The following is a 16,636-nucleotide window of genomic DNA, read 5'->3' on the forward strand; positions in this document are numbered from 1 at the left end:
ACTCACTATTCTGCTGGTGGAGTCACTGTGCACATACATTACATTACTTATCCTGTACTGATCCTGAGTTACATCCTGTATTATACTCCAGAGCTGCACTCACTATTCTTCTGGTGGAGTCACTGTGTACATACATTACATTACTTATCCTGTACTGATCCTGAGTTACAACCTCTATCATACTCTAGTGCGGCAGTAACAATTCTAGAGGCTTTAGAGCTGAAATTTCACAGCACTTTTTGCTGGTTTAATGTTTGCAAAATCTAGCAATGCTAAGTTTCAGTCTGGAAAGTGTAGGAAAAATCTGTCCCTGTGCATTTAGCTATTATGGCAGAATTAAGAGCACAGCTCTGGACTATAATAACTAACTTTTTATGTATATCAATATGTAAACTGTAAAATGGTGTTCAAGTGACATATATACTGTAGAACAGAGGGGGCATCATGGCAAAAAGCAAAAGTGACAGTAGTGCCTGGTGTTTATATCCATGGCCCTTGCATTGACCAATTACCCACCCCCTTGCTTGCTAGCAATGAAGAAGGAAATCCTGCCCAGGTTCTCACCATCCAGTAGCAGAGGGGATGGGGCCAACCAGGACTTGACTCCCTCTTTCATAAAGAGCTGAATAACATTTGCATGGTTTGCCTCTCTCGTATGTACAGTCTTTTAATATTTAAATACATCCCCCAAAAATTTTTTAATAGTTTATACTGTAACAAAAAGACACTCATTCCCTACTCCACATTAGAAGACCATTCCAAAATGTGCAGGGTTAGAGCACTTTGTGATAGAAAAAAAGGGGAATGGGATTATTTGGCAAAGCAAGAGGTGTCACTGACACCGCAGGTTAATTCTTGAGGTTTTGTTCCTTCCTGAAACTGAGCTAGTGCCAGTGGATGCCCCATTTGATTCATAGTCTGTTGTACATAAAGGTCTGGATTGATAGCAGGTGCAAAATAGCAGAAGGTTCAGAGATCAACAGCTGCATGTTCTGCTCAGCCGTATGCACTGGAGAAGAGCGGAGACTATCGCTGGTCCGGACATGCCCATATAGACACGTGCAGTCCTTCAGATGTGATAATGGACATCTAAGCATCTCAATCTACTGGGGAGCGCTGTTAAATGAACTCAGGCTTAACATAAACCCTGTTATGGATATTACACGTAAAGTATCTATTCAGCTATTTGCTTAAAGTTTCTTATGGAGCTGCGTACCAGGGTCAGGGTGCACTATAAAAAGACTATGGAAAAGATTTGTCAAGGCAATTACTTTAATTGCATTAGTTATAAATATCAGAATTATGAAGGTCCCCACCAGAGGCCACTGGGCTTGACATTGCATGGGAGCCCCAATAATTTTTTTAGAAGGAATGGTAAAGATCAGAAAATGGAAACACAAGGGCGTTTCCTTCTTTTTGTCTGGGCCGGCTCCATGTTTATGTGGGTCTTTGAGTGACATTTGCCTTCTTGTCTACCTCAATCCTCAGCTCGACAAGGGTAGAATATATGTTTGCCCAGACTGCCATGGACCCAGTGCTGATGTACGCCCTGCTCTCTCTATAATTCTGGTCCTGACCCCAACTGTAGTCTTACGTATTTTTATTCCAGGATTTGAAATAACTTTTTTTGGAGTTGGTCACTTCCATCCCTATTCTATGTTAGGTTGCACTAAGCCAAATATATAACTTTTCTACGATGGTTCATTTTATTGGTAGAGGCCTTTTTCTGAGACTGGTGGTTGAGGATATGTTCTTGCCTGTAGGGGGCGCCCTTTTCAGGGTAGCCCCCCTACAGCCTTAGGGACAGTAAAATAGTACCATTGTTCTCTCGATATAGAAAATAATTTCTGAGGAGACTCAGGGTCCTCTTACATGGCCCGACATTGGGCGTATAAACGAGCGCCGATCAACGAGACAGCTTGTTGATCGCGCTCGTTTGCTCCGTTCACAAGGAGCTGTGTTTGGGGACGAGCGATCTTTACTACGATCGCTCATCCTCATACATTTTATCATGTTGGCAGCGCGTCTCCGTTTATACAGGGCAATGATCGGCAACGAGTGTTCACATGAACGCTCGTTTGCCCAATAATTGGCCCGTGAAAAAGGGCCTTTAGAAAGATCTTCATTTGGTATTTTGTACTGTTGGAAAGTTACATTTTAATGGGTTTTCAGTTGTATGACCTTCTGATATATAACATGTATAATAACTTACCCTATACATAATACTTGGGTTACCATACCAGTCTTTCCAGTATTGATTTTCAATCTCAATTGATCGTCTACAACACAATGTTCTTCATTGTCTTCAATCCATATTATCCTTTAACTAGCCTAGGGGGACTTTATAATGACTCTTAATATCTGCGACTGAAACATGATTGATGTGTCTACTACTATAAATTACTTTTGTTTTTGCAGAACATTTTCCTTTATCATCTCTCTATTAGCTTTGCCAGAGATAAGGTTATAGACTTGTCAATGATAAAACATGAATGCTTTTATTTGCATAATGTGTTTGTAGATCTGATACTATAAAATGAATTTCTCGTACAGTTTGCTTTGTGAAAAAGTTAAAGATTTGCAGAATTTAGTAAGCACTATGGTAACCATAGAAAACTTTTTAAGAAAGAACCTTTAATAAGTAGCTCCTCAAGTAGGTCTAAAATATCTTGAAAAGTCAGCTTCGCTACCCTACTTACATATACCCACCCTTTCCCCCTTCCTCCACCACAAAACCTTATTGTCATAAATGTATATACCCTCTATAATATAATAGACCTAGGGCAGACATGGGCAAACTACGGCCCGCGGGCCACATACGGCCCGTTAGGCTTTTTAATCCGGCCCGCCGAACTTGTCCAAATCATAGTAAAAACCTCCTTTTTTTTCCCCTTTCCCTGCAATGCCCACGTTTTCCCAATAGATGGCGCACTCAAAACACATTGACCGTTGTCCTTAACGCCGAAGGACGGATATATCCGTCCTCAGCAGCTGCTAGTTCGCGCAGGAGGACGGATATATCCGTCCTGTGATGGCGCGGGTACTGCCAGTGTACCCACGCGATCAGCGGCAGGAGCACGGCTGTTATACACAGCCTGGCTCCTGCTGCAACTGCCGGAATCGAAGCGCGCTCCGATTCCGGCAGTTTAACCCATTAAATGCCGCTGTCAATAGTGACAGCGGCATCTAATGTGTTTGACAGAGGGAGGGAGCTCCCTCTGTCACCCGATCGGCGCCCCCGCAAACAAATCGCGGGTCGTCGTCGGGTTTCCATGACAGCCGGGGGTCTAACAAAGACCCCCAGGTCTGTCTTCCGCAACTGCCTGTTTGGCGATGCCGGAGGCATGACCTAACAGGTTGCCTGTCAGTTTTACACTGACAGGCAATAATGCTTTGGTATACTAAGTATACCAAAGCATTATATATGCGATCGGCACATCGCATAGTGAAGTCCCCTGGTGGGACTTAAAAAAAAAATGTCAATCAGTTAAATAAAGTTTGTTGAAAAAAAATAAAATAATTACAGTCAAAATCAAATAAAACTACTTTTTTTGCCCAAAAAGTGGTTTTATTCAGTAAAAGTGTCAAAACAAATAACACATACACATATATGGTATCCCCGCGATCGTAACAACTTGACCAATAAAATGAACACATTAATGAAACCGCCGGATGTACGGCGTCCAAAAAACCCGCAAAAAACAACGGCAAAATTCTCTCTTTTCTCCCATTCCCCCCATAAAAAATAAAATAAAAGTTAATCTATAAGTCCTATGTACCCCAAAATAGTACTAATGAAAACTACGCATTGGCCCGCAAAAATCAAGCCCACATACGGTCACATCGACGGAAAAATAAAAAAATGACGGCTCTTGGAACGCGGCGATGCAAAAACAAGTAATTTTTTTCTAAAAGGGTTTTTATTGTGCAAACATAGGAAAACATATAAAACCTTTACATATTTGGTATCCTCGTAATCGTGCCGACCCGTAGAATAAAGGTAACATGTTATTTATGCTGCATAGTAAAGGGCATAAATTTATAACGTGAAAATTAATGCTGGAATAGCTGCTTATTTTCAATTCTCTCCTAAAATAAAGTTAATAAAAGTTAATCAATATATTGTAAGCATCTAAAAATGGTGCAATTACAAAATACAACTCGTCCCGCAAAAAACAAGCCCTTATACGGCTATGTCGACGTAATAAAAAAAAAGTTACGACTCTTGGAATGCGACCATGAAAAAACAAAAAATAATCCTTGGTCATTAACGTGCAAAATGGCCCGGTCATTAAGGGGTTAATGTGGCGCGTATTTCTCTTTATTTCACTTTAATTTTCACTTAGTTTCACGTCACCATTAAGCCCTTCGGTTTTCAAAGAGTACAATATCAGCCGTCACTTTGCCACGAAGCATGCAAACTATGCTAGCAAGCAGTCAACACAAGAACGGGCGGCTACTGCTCAGAGGTTGGCAGCTAATTTACAGAGTCAACAGAACTTTTTTCTTGATAAATCACAGTGCGTATGTTATTTTAATCTATTTACATTTCCTCCTCCCAGTATCTGCGAAATAGTATGTAAATGCCATATCTTGCATATTCCTTGAGACAAATTTATTAACTGATAAGGGCTATTTTTCACATTTGAAAGACAGTTAATAAATTGGGTTGTAGTGTTCTTACTGTGCTATGAGGTTTGCACACACTACATTTAATGCTTTAGTATATCCGGCCCAAACACTCCCTCCAAATGCTCCTGGCCCGGCCCCTCTGTCAAATTTTAGAACCCATTGTGGCCCGCGAGTCAAAAAGTTTGCCCACCCCTGACCTAGGGTCATGAAAAATGTGTGAAAGTAACTCCATATGGATTGAACCACTTAGGCTTCGTTCACATCTGTGTTCATTGGATCCGTCTGAGCTTTACGGGAACCCATGAACGGAATCCAAACTGAAACAAACGGAAACCAGAGGTTTCCGTTTGCATCACCATTGATTTAAATGGTGACGGATCCGGTGCAAATGGTTTCCGTTTGTCCCCGTTGTGTAAGAGTGCCGTCGTTTTGACGGAATGAATAGCGCAGTCGACTACGGTATTGATTCCGTCAAAATGACGGAACCCTTGCACAATGGTGACAAATGGAAACCATTTGCACTGGATCACTCACCATCGAAATCAATGGTGATGCAAACGGAAACCTATGGTTTCCGTTTGGTTATTTTGGATTCAGTTCATGGGTTCCCCTGACGGAAAGCTCAGACGGAACCCATGAATGGAGCACCGACGCAGATTTGAACGAAGCCTTAGGGCTCATTCAGACGAGCGTATATGTAGTCCGTGCGACGGCCGTTAAAACAACAGCCGTCACACGGACTCATATACTTCACACGACCATTGTTTCAATGTAGCGTGTGAGGGGTCTGTGAAAAAATAGGACATGTCCTATTTTACTGTGTGCCATGCATCTCTCTGTAGACTCTAGTCTATGGGGGATCCGTGACAACACGCACCGTGTGCACAGGTGCACTTTGGACGTGAAAAACTGTATTTTTTTTACGTCCGAGGTTAGCTATGCTCGTCTGAATGTAGCATAAAACTTTACAGTATCTCTCACCCATGCTTCTCAGCCTTTAGCATCTGGTCTTATCTGTGACCAAAAGGCCATTGTTCAGTATGAATCTACACCCAGAAGACAGAACATTGTATGACTTATTTTCAAAGTCAACCACTTACCCCATGTACGAGACAAGCTTTCTAAGGGCCTGTTCACATCACCGTTGCCCTTCCGTTGAGGGTTTCTGTCGGAGGTTTCCATCGGGTTAACCCCTCAACTGAAAGTCTTGGCCTTCTCTGCCAAGAGCTGAAGAGTAAGAGCGTGAGCGCACATGTGTGCACAGCTCTAAACTGCGCGTGCGCATACACACGCTCTCCTCTCTCCAGCTCTTGCTGTGACACAGTCCGTAGCTGATTGGACAATGTCACAGCGATGTTACATGCCCCCTTGCCTTAACACGCCCCATTGACAGTTCAGGGGCTTCTTTAAATACCGTGCGCCAAATATAATGGCACCGATATCTAAATAACGGAGGAGGGTAGGAGAAAAATGTAACGTGCCCCAGGGTTTGTGCAGCCCTGCCCATTACATGCTGCACATGTATGGGGAGGTGAAAGGTTCTCTTTAAATAAGGTGAAAATGTCAATCATACTGTATATGTTCCCTATTCTTGGTCACAACACAAACATATATGAATGAGGCAATATTAATTTGGAAATATAAATTTTTGGCTGCCAATTTCGGTGGGATCGACTGATCCAAATGTGGGAAGCAGTGATTGGACAGGTTTGATTTCAACTCGTCTGATTAATTTGTTTACATCAAGATAAGTGGTGGTAGCGGTGCGTAACAATCACTTATCTTCCTTCATTAAAATAATACGCCAATTAATTTATAGGGGGAGTTGGGGCAAAAAGCCAAAAAGGCCAAATAATCAACAACAACTGTTAAGTCTTTGGCATCTTGAAAGGTTTTCACATCTAAGACATTTATGACATATCCACCGGATGTCTAAAAGGTGGGGGCCTTACCTCTGAAACCCCCACTTATGGGAAAACCCCATTATGTCATCAATGCTCAGGGCCCTTCGAAGTCATGATATCTACTAACAATGAACTTCCTGACTTTTGTGCCACATAATCAGTCTACCGCCCACCTAAAATATACAAAAATAGTGGAAATAAATTGTTTCACCTACCAACTGTATTTAGTCTTTTCGTTATTTCTTTTTTTTGGGGTGGGGGGAAGCTATAGGGTGACAATATTAGAGAGTAGGTGTCTAAGTAAATTACACCATTACAAAAGATCATTGTCTATAAGTATCTATACGTCCCGGCTTCCACACCCCCACACTTTGCTTTCTATTACTATGATGCAAGGCTTAGCATGTAGTTTTCTGTTTGGACAGCTGTGCTTCCCTATGATCATTAAAGGGAATCTATCACCAAATTTTCATAGTTATTGTTGTTTTTTTGTCTTTCTTTAGTCAATAGTTCAATTCACCTGAAGTAGACATTTCCTATATGCTACAGATGCAAGCAGGGAAATCTGCTCCACAATTATTAAGGGGGATAGTAGTGATGAGTTCCGGGAAGTTTCCACTTTTTGGCTTCATGTATACGGACACTTTATTGCTCTGTACAAAAAAATTGTCTTTGAGGTCAGAGGTGTAACTTATAGACCACAATGCGAATCTTTAATAGGGCCCCGCCCACCACCAACCATGCGCCATTTATAATACTGGTGTCTTCTTGGGACTTTGGGTTCTTTCAGGTACCAGGGCTCAGTGGACCCCCAATAGTTACGCCTCTGGCCACATCCCTCCAGCAAACACCACGGTTCATTTGTTCTTCTAGGCGTCGGGGTTCCCGGGGTTGGGCCTCTATTGATCGTACATTGTTGACTGATCCTAAGGACATCCTAAGGATATCACAGGGGAACTTTTTTTTAAATATAATATAAAATAATATATAATATGATGTATATTTTAACAAATATAGTTACATGTGGTTTTAGAGAATTAAGGATATGACTTCATCCCTGGCACTCAGTCCTGGTTTATTTGCCCATCACATTTTTCTTCCATAGTGTTTTCTTATTATTGGGTGTTATATATTTTATATGTCTGTATTTGTTGCACTTTATAATTTTTTCTATTCTCTAGTTATTGTAGACATCAAAGAGTTTGGCAAAGTTACCTAAAAATCCTAGACGATTTCCTGAAATGTTGCCCTTCCAGGGCCATGTAGACCCTCCGCCCTAAAACATACATGGCATCACTTGAGGCCAAGTCCGGGTCTGTTTCTCTTAAAATGTGACACCCACGTAATGAATGTTCCCTGAGCACTACTCTCCGTGGTGACGTTGTGTCATAATTCACTTGTTTACATCATAAAATTCACATTATTAATATTTCTCATTAAAATATTTAAGCCAATTTTTTATGTTGTAAACTAAAAACTGTAAAAGTGCTCTTCAAAAGTTTCCTCCACCGTTCCCGGCTATGGCGTCATTCTGTTTATTCAGCTGGGTCCTAAAACTTAAAAGTCGTAGCATTTAATCTATCCGCCCACTTTCCTCCTTTATGTTCCTAGCATCTCAACTTTTTACACTAAAGTCATATTTTGCATACGATTTTAGACATGTGACACTTATTCATCGGTCACTTTCTCCATTACAACGTTCAGACATTGAAATCAACAGTAAGAACAGATTTTACTTTCCCCGGTTAATCAACACTTCAAAGATTTTCTATGAATGTTTCAGTCTAAATGTAAAAATTATAAGGAAAATAAGCATTAGATAATATTTCGATGTGTTAAAAAAAAAAAAAAATCGCGTATTTGCCCTATTGGTAAACAAAAAAATCATTTTAGGCTCTGTTCAAAATGGCATCATGTCTTCTGTTCTTAAGATGAATCCCAACAAATCCTGACTGATCCCATTGACATCCATTGGGTTTCATTAGGTTTCCATTGGGGTTTCAGTGTTTTTGACAAGAATAGCGCTGCAGATAAACCTAGACGGAACAGTACCCAGCTCATTGTGAAGAGAGCCTTACATTAGTATTATTCTGATATTACAACATCCACATATGTATAAAAAAAAAAAACTTCCCTTATCCAAAAACACCTAAATCTTCCCTTATTACATCGTCTCACTCCAGTCTGTAGGACTTCTCTAGTGCTGCACCTATGCTGTGGAACTCACTGACCGACAGGATTGCTCCTAACATTTCCAGTTTTAGACGTGCCTTGAAAACTAATTTCTTCAAGGAGACTTACGCCAACATAGTCCATGGCCCATACACAAATAAATTGCTATCAAATTTGAGAAGGAGTGTAGCTATAGGGGGTGTAGTATTATTTAAACTCCCTCCCAGGTAGCAAAAGTGGTTCCTGGATATTTCCCAAATTGTTTGATGGGATGTCAAACCTTCGGCTGTATGCTCCACACGTGGTGGACCTGTCCGAAAGTTAAGGCTCTTTTACACTGGGCAAGTATCGGGCAGACAAGAGTTCACAGAATGCTCATTGCCGATAATTGTCCTTTGTAAACAGGGCAGCGATCAGCAGATGAATGAGCAAACGCTCGTTCATCTGCTGATCGTAGAATTTAAAAAAACTGAAATATAATCGTTGTCTGCAGCACATCTTCCTGTGTAAACAGAGAGACGCATTGCCGACATGATAATAATGTATGGGGACAAGCGATCGGAGTAGACCGCTTGTCCCCATACATAGCTCCTTGTCACAGGAGCAAACGAGCCCCGATCAACGAGCTGTCTCATTGATCGGCGCTTGTTGCACCGCCCGAAATTGGCCGGTATAATAGGGTATAACCACCTTTCGATTTGCACCTATACTCTCATTCTCACTCTCACTGGAGTAAACCAGATAAAGGACCCCTGGGTTTGCAACTTTTAGTACGCTGAAAATTCAATAAAGACATTGTACAAAAAAAACAAAGAAGACACAGGTCCATCAAGTTTAAAATTTCTCAATCAATTACACATCATTTATTGCTTGATTAATTATAACCCTGAATGCCATTCGACAGTTAGGGTATGTGCACACGCTAGCTGGCTTTTACGTCTGAAATTACAGACTGTTTTCAGGAGAAAACAGCTCCGTCGTTTCAGACGTAAATGCTCCTCCTCGCATTTTGTGAGGCGTCATTGACGCCCGTAATCTTGAGCTGTTCTTCATTGAATTCAATGAAAAACGGCTCAAATTACGTCCAAAGAAGTGTCCTGCACTTCTTTGACGAGGCAGTCATTTTACGCGTCGTCGTTTGACAGCTGTCAAACGACGACGCGTAAATGACAGGTCGTCGGCACAGTACGTCGGCAAACCCATTCAAATGAATGGGCAGATGTTTCCCGACGTATTGGAGCCGTATTTTCAGATGTAAAACGAGGCATAATACGCCTCGTTTACGTCTGAAAATAGGTTGTGTGAACCCAGCCTTAATAATCATCTAGCCTTTTTTAAATGCTGACATAGTATCTGCAATTACTACCTCTTGGGGTAGGGCACTCTATAGTTTCACTACTCTAACTTTAAAGAATCCTTTCCTATATTGATGTCTGAAAAGTCTTCCTTCCACACACAGTAAACGTCCCATGGTCCTATGTAGAGTCCTTGGAAAGAACAGATTATGTGCTGCTGTCACGGCTTTGGGAATGTGGACCCGCTAGGGAGCTCCGCTGTAGCGAAGTAGCAGCTGGCCAAATAACAGTCAATAACAGTCTCTAGGACAAGAGTACCTGGATAGCTGATTTTGCAGACCCTCGTCTTGGCAGATAGTAGACGAAGCAGACACGTGGCGTAACAGACACTTGGCACAGATGACACTCGGTGTGCTAGATGACACGTGGCACAGAAGACAATTGGCACAGATGACACTTGGCATGGTAGGTGACACGTGGCGTGGCCTATGACACGTAGCACAGAGGATGAACTCGACTCCAACACTAGACTAGCTCAAGAACAAATACGATTACTGAAAATGGGATACAGGAAACAGGATACGGAAACACTTGAAACTAAGGGACCATTTGCAGTGACAAACCTTGGGTATACACAACAACGCTCAGGCAAGGAGGAAGTGTGTTCTATTACAGGGTGTGTGGGGATTGGGTAGGGAACATACTACAGATGCACACGCTGGCCCTTTAATGCAGGGGACCGGCGCGCACCTAGAAACTAATGCAGAGCAGTGCGGCCGCGTGTGCTGGCGTCTCTGGGGAAGGAGACGCCGGCAGGAGTTTAAAAAGGTCTGCGGTCGGATGGTGAGAGAATCTGGCTGTCCGTGGCCATTACAGCTGCAAGTTACACCCCTGAGTTACAATCTAAATACAACTAAACTCTGATTGAGGAACAAGATATTACTAGGAAATCAGTAAATAATATTTAGTGGTGTTTAATTAAAACAAAAAAAATTCACTGTTTACCCCATAGAGAAAATTTTTTTAAAATTTTTTGTATTAGTTTATTTGAATTGTGTTAATAACATATAACTACTTATGAATAAAAAAAACTCTTTCTTGGTCATAGAAATCTGAAGCAATGGCTACAACGATGCACTCTGATTGGACAATTTTGAATTTGAAAAGGTTGAAAATATTTTCTGTTAATACCCACTTCTATTTTAATTGTAAAAAAATTTAAAATTTTAAACAATTACAATTTTAAATGAAAATTTCAATTGTATAGTATATCTATCATATTAATAAAAAACTATTATTTATTTTGCACCAAATTGCAAACTTGACTCTGCTGCATCTGTAGAACTCACAATCCGAAGACCCCATATCAAGTACACACATTAATGTATTGCACCAGAAGCCAGTTAATTTACCTCTTTATTTTATTAATCTTGCATGAGCATGTAAGGAACATGAAATGTCGTAGAAGAAATTGTCCTGGAGAGAGTCAAACCCATGGCCTCATTGCAGCTAAGCATTAGTGTTACCCACTTTACACCCCAACTACTACAATTAATGGGCTAACTTATTTAAGGGACCCATACATACCTAATGTGAATATGGAGAATGGAGGCTCCGAGTCAGGTTGGCCTCGTGCACGTTCCTTCTCACAAGCAACACAATGTAACCAAACAACAGAGGGAATGAACGGGCTACGGGTTCCCCCAACTCTTACAAAACAAAGGATGGACACAAGGAATGGAGGAGGACACACAAGAGCCAGGACCTCCTGCTTTGGGAATCGGGGCCTTGAAGTATGAACCAGTACCAGTAGGTTCTTCATTTTGTTGCTATAGAACCCTCATGCTTTTCTGTACTCCCTTGTACAAGTCCAAGGTAAGATATCCTTCCTTGTGTATTGTACGTAGGCTGATTTTTTTTTCTGGTATTGATTTAAATACAATAACACTCAAACCTTGCAAAAGAACCAACATAATGTCCAGCAATAAATGTTCTATAAATTTAGCAAAATCAATCATTAGAAGGATTATAAACACATACCGAGCAAAGGTTGAGTGGGCGAGTAAGTCTAGACTCATGGATTGTTTAAGACAGGACTAATAAATACAGACGTATCCAACACCACAATGTTTACATGTCTATGATGGAACAGGCAGATGGATCCATTAAAGGATTTGTTCCTTCTGTTCTGTGGAAAGTTCGATGTCCGGGGTTGATCTAACAGTCCTTCTGTAGCTTCAGGATAGTTTATGAGAACATGGGGCAATCGGATGAAGTGTTTAGTCATCAAATAAGATTAGAAAAAAAATCTAGTACTAGTAGAGTCAATGTTGTCGAAGGATCATTCATATCCATTGAAAAATTCCATCTTCATAATATTTATAATAATCGATCTATAACAACCAAAAATCAAAAATTGTAGTGAGTAAATTTAGTCTTTGGCTATATTTGTAAGGGATCCCCCTTCCATTGTTTATACCCCTGTCTTCGCTCTCCACTATCGTACTTGTCCCACTGTCTCCTCTTCGTTCTTCTTGTTCGGATGTAGAATGGCGCAGTGCAGTGTTGAGTTTTGAACAGGCAGAATAAATAATAACACAGTAGCCGGGCGGTTGTGGTGGTATGAAGTATGGCATCCTATATCATGTTCCATGTTATGGAAGAAACCAAGTAGTTGGTAAGGACAATACTAGCAGAAAGACTTCCAGTTATAGGGGCTGTGTGTCCTACCCCAGTACTACATTGTTTAACATAATCTGTTGTGGGTTATACACATGGGATTAAAGTTGTCTGAAATGGCCGATTCTGCCCATTTCGGCCAACCATTGTTTGAAAAATGAACGCGAATGATCCAGGTCTGCCATCTTTGTGCTCCTATTAAGCCCCTTAACTGTTTTTCTCTGCACAGTGTCGCTCTCGGCCACCCGCTATGCAGGGAACTGCAATACTAATCCAATCATGTGAATGGGGCCGGCTGCAGAATCGGTAGGGGTCCCAGTGGTCGGACCCTCATCGATCACAAAGTGATGGCATATCCTGTTATTACTTTGTGTGATTGGAATAACCCTTTAAGGTTTTAGCATGGCGTGTGTACATGGGTGTGAAGTGGATTTAGGCGTGTGTACATGGGTGCAGTTGCATTTAGGGAAAGACACCCATGGTAGTTGAATCCCAAGGCCTTGGTAGATAGTCACTTCCATGGGCCAACCAATTATCCCATAAGAATAAGATTGCTTAAAGAACACTCATAGTGTGATTCTTCTACCCCCGCAATCTTCACAATTTTTATATATGCATCAGGTTTTTGCCCGTCTTCCAATTCTCCACTGGTCAAGAAGGGACTATGGAAGACTGATGGTACTATGAGTCCTGTAGACATACATACGGTACAACTCGTGTGTGGAAACAAAGTGGAGACAAGGCGCAATTATTTTTATTTTTTTAAACTAGGGATAATGGAACATCACATATTGGCTCTTACACCTTACTACTAACCCATATGTATAAGGCCAGCTGCGAGCACTTAGTAATCCGTGCAGGATTCAGCATTCACCATTTCCCTATTCCACACTATGACAAATAACTACACATTCTGCAGGTATGATTTCCGTCAGTTTCAAAATGATGTTTGCTTAGTCAAGCCTGCAATGAGTTACACAAGCTGTAACTGAAATCATGATAGCAAATAAAAGATTAGTCCGTGTGAAAATATAGAGAGGTGAGCCAAGATCACACTAGTTCCAGTGTAGAGCTGTCTTCTTGCTACAGGCAAATTGGCAATGCTATAGGCATTTAGTAAAATAACACAATTGTCCACAGTGGAAGTGCTCAAGATTTATGACTCCTAATCTCATCATAAATGGTTTAGATTTGGCACAGATGGCAACAGGAAACACCTATGTCACATCGTGCCATCCGGCCCTTGGGCCTTGGAGATATCTTCAAATGATCAGACAATATGGCAGTATTATGTGAGCTCTGAGGACCTATCACCTGACATATCTTTTTTTAGTAAATACTTGTATTCCCCATGAAATAACAAATCTGGAAAATATTTTCTTAGAATTCTGTGTTGTGCCGTTCCACTGTTACTCCTCCTAAAAAAAAAAAAGAATAAATTGACAACCGGGTGTTATCATTCCCCTTGTTAAAGGGGCGTGTCCGTACAGTCTCATTCTGTCAGCACTGATTGGACATGGTCAGTCTGTGTAGGGACACGCCCCCAACTGGTAACCCCCAGCTGTCAATTTATTCATAAATTCCCAAAAGGAATAACAGAGACACAACTCAGAGTTCTAATAAAATATGTACCAGAATATTTATATCAGGTGGAATACGTAAAGTAAAGGGAATAAGTATTTACTAAAACAGACATGTCAGAAGAAGCAACAGGTCCTGAAAGCTGCATGTTATTCTGGCACTATATGGTGGTATTATGTCGGCTGTATATTGCAGTATAAATTCTCTAAAAATGGGAAGCAGGGACCCTACCTCTTTTTTTCTATATAACGAAAGGCTCTTTGAGAAGGAGAGTGCTCCTTGGGAGGTTGTATTAGTGTGACAAAGTTGTAATATACATTAAACAGTAACTAAACGTCCAACAATCTATTGACATGTCATAGTGACATGTCAGAAGTTTTGATCGGTGGGGGTCTGGAACACTGAGACCGACCCCACCAATGGCTAAAACGAAGTGGCAGATGCGCCCGAGTGAGCGCTGAACTGTCTCATTTCTGTTCAGCTTTTTTCGGAAAGCCGTTGTAGAGAGGTAAGGACCCATAGACTTTCTGTTGAGTCCATACACCGCTACATCGGCTTTTCGAGAAAAGCCGAACAGAAACGAAGTGGCTCAGCGCTCACACGAGCGCTTCTGCCGCTTCATTTTAGCCATTGGTGGGGGTCTCAGTACTCGGACCCCCACTAATCAAAACTTCTGAGCTGTCACTATGACAAGTCAGAAGTTTGTTGAATCTTTAGTTACCCTTTAAAACATAGAAAATGCATAACAATTGAATTACATTACATTTCATACCATGTGAAAAATCCCTGTGAATGTGGGAAATCCATTCATGTTTCCTCAGGGTTTTCTTGTACTGTTACGAAGCAAAGAGGGGTAAATAGGATTAGGTTTCAGGCAATGCAAAGCAAATAGGACTCTGTCCAATGCTAGAATCATCTACCATGTCTGGGAAGCAGTAGATGGTAAACATCCTCTTAAATATTTATGTAAGTGACTCAAAGTGTAATAGTGTAATTGTGTTATTTCTGTGTATTTTAATGAAATATTTTCACCTTATTTAGATATTGAGACAAAGGATAAAATCTTACATATGGGCTGAAAATGGGAATTTACCCATTTATCTTGGAACTGGTGGCCATAGCAGGACAGCGCTGTTTTATCGAGCATTGGTCACCTACAGGTCTTATAATATGACATCATTATAACTTCCGGTATTCTAAGATACTGAGTTGTATATAAAAACTGTACACAGTCACTTTTCAAAGCCCTTAAATTTGCATTACAGCTAAACTCCTATAAAAGGCTAAAAATTCTGCCCAGTTAACCCCAGTACCCAGCTCATACTCACAGAGGTCCAGGAAGTTGAGTTATGGGGAGCTGTTTGATGGAGTTCTAACACTGAAGAGCTGTCCCTGTGCCGTCTGTGATATAGATGTGTTCTTTCTTACCTTTTCTATCCTCTGAGGAAATGTTTTGAAAATAAAACATGATTTCGCGATGCCCTTTCACGAGATGTCTATGCTTTATGTGTCTATGTGTGGCCACCCAGTGGTTGTGATGTGAATTGCAGCCTGTCAAGGATTCTGCTAGAATGTCGCGATATTGTATTGAATTTGTTTCATGAGGAATTGGAGTCCGTAACCAAATTCAAGCAAAGGTAAGGGTGGACACTTATGTATGAAGGAAACATTGTGGTCACAACTCTCTATTGTGAGAACCCCAACAAACAGCATCCCTAACTCAGCTTTTAGGACTAAAATGAGTGTGAAGTAAGGTAGTGGGAACTTTGGATTAACTGCAGTCACATCTAAACTTTTACGTTTTTAAGGAGTAAGACCTCACAACACGAAAAATGTTTCTTTACCTGGAGTTTTCTGCAGCTACAACTTGCATTGCCATTTCTCCCTCAGCCCATCCGTCAGCTGTCCAACTTGCCAAGCTGGCTTTTAGCCCCACTCCTTGTCTTGGGTCCAGCTAAAACCCCCACAAGGCCTATATTTATTAAGCCAGGTAACACAGCTGATGTCTGAAAATCCAGTCCTGCACTATTGTTGCAGGTGAGTAAGACCCCTAAAAATCACAGCCAACAAGGCCCTCAGATAAGTAATAGCACCCACATATGAAACCCAGCACCGTGGACATGGGAGGAGGCACTGGCAAAATAACATGATATCCCCTGTATATCTTAAGTCAATGTGTGATATATAAGGCTGCCCCTGAGTAACAGATATTTATTAGTTGCACATGGATCTTTTTGTTACAATATACTAGAGGGGCCATAGCTATAGAGGTGCAGAGGTTGGGTCGCACAAGGTCCCTCGAGTCTAAAGGGCCCAAGGTCATTCTGCCTCATGAATGATATGTGATAGTCGGAGGGGCCCTGTTACAAATTT

At 41.2% G+C, this 16,636-nt stretch overlaps 1 long non-coding RNA gene across 1 annotated transcript; it reads right to left on the bottom strand.

Moving 5' to 3' along the window:
- Positions 1 to 13,424: 13,424 nt before the first annotated feature.
- LOC142662542 (uncharacterized) lies at positions 13,425 to 15,678 on the bottom strand. Its single transcript, XR_012850959.1, has 3 exons — positions 15,592 to 15,678; positions 15,036 to 15,096; positions 13,425 to 14,100 (listed from the first exon to the last, which is right to left on the bottom strand). It is a non-coding gene; the product is annotated as an uncharacterized LOC142662542 (long non-coding RNA).
- Positions 15,679 to 16,636: the final 958 nt, after the last annotated feature.

Source organism: Rhinoderma darwinii, chromosome 10 (assembly GCF_050947455.1).
Source record: "Rhinoderma darwinii isolate aRhiDar2 chromosome 10, aRhiDar2.hap1, whole genome shotgun sequence".
Taxonomy (NCBI): Eukaryota; Metazoa; Chordata; class Amphibia; order Anura; family Rhinodermatidae; genus Rhinoderma; species Rhinoderma darwinii.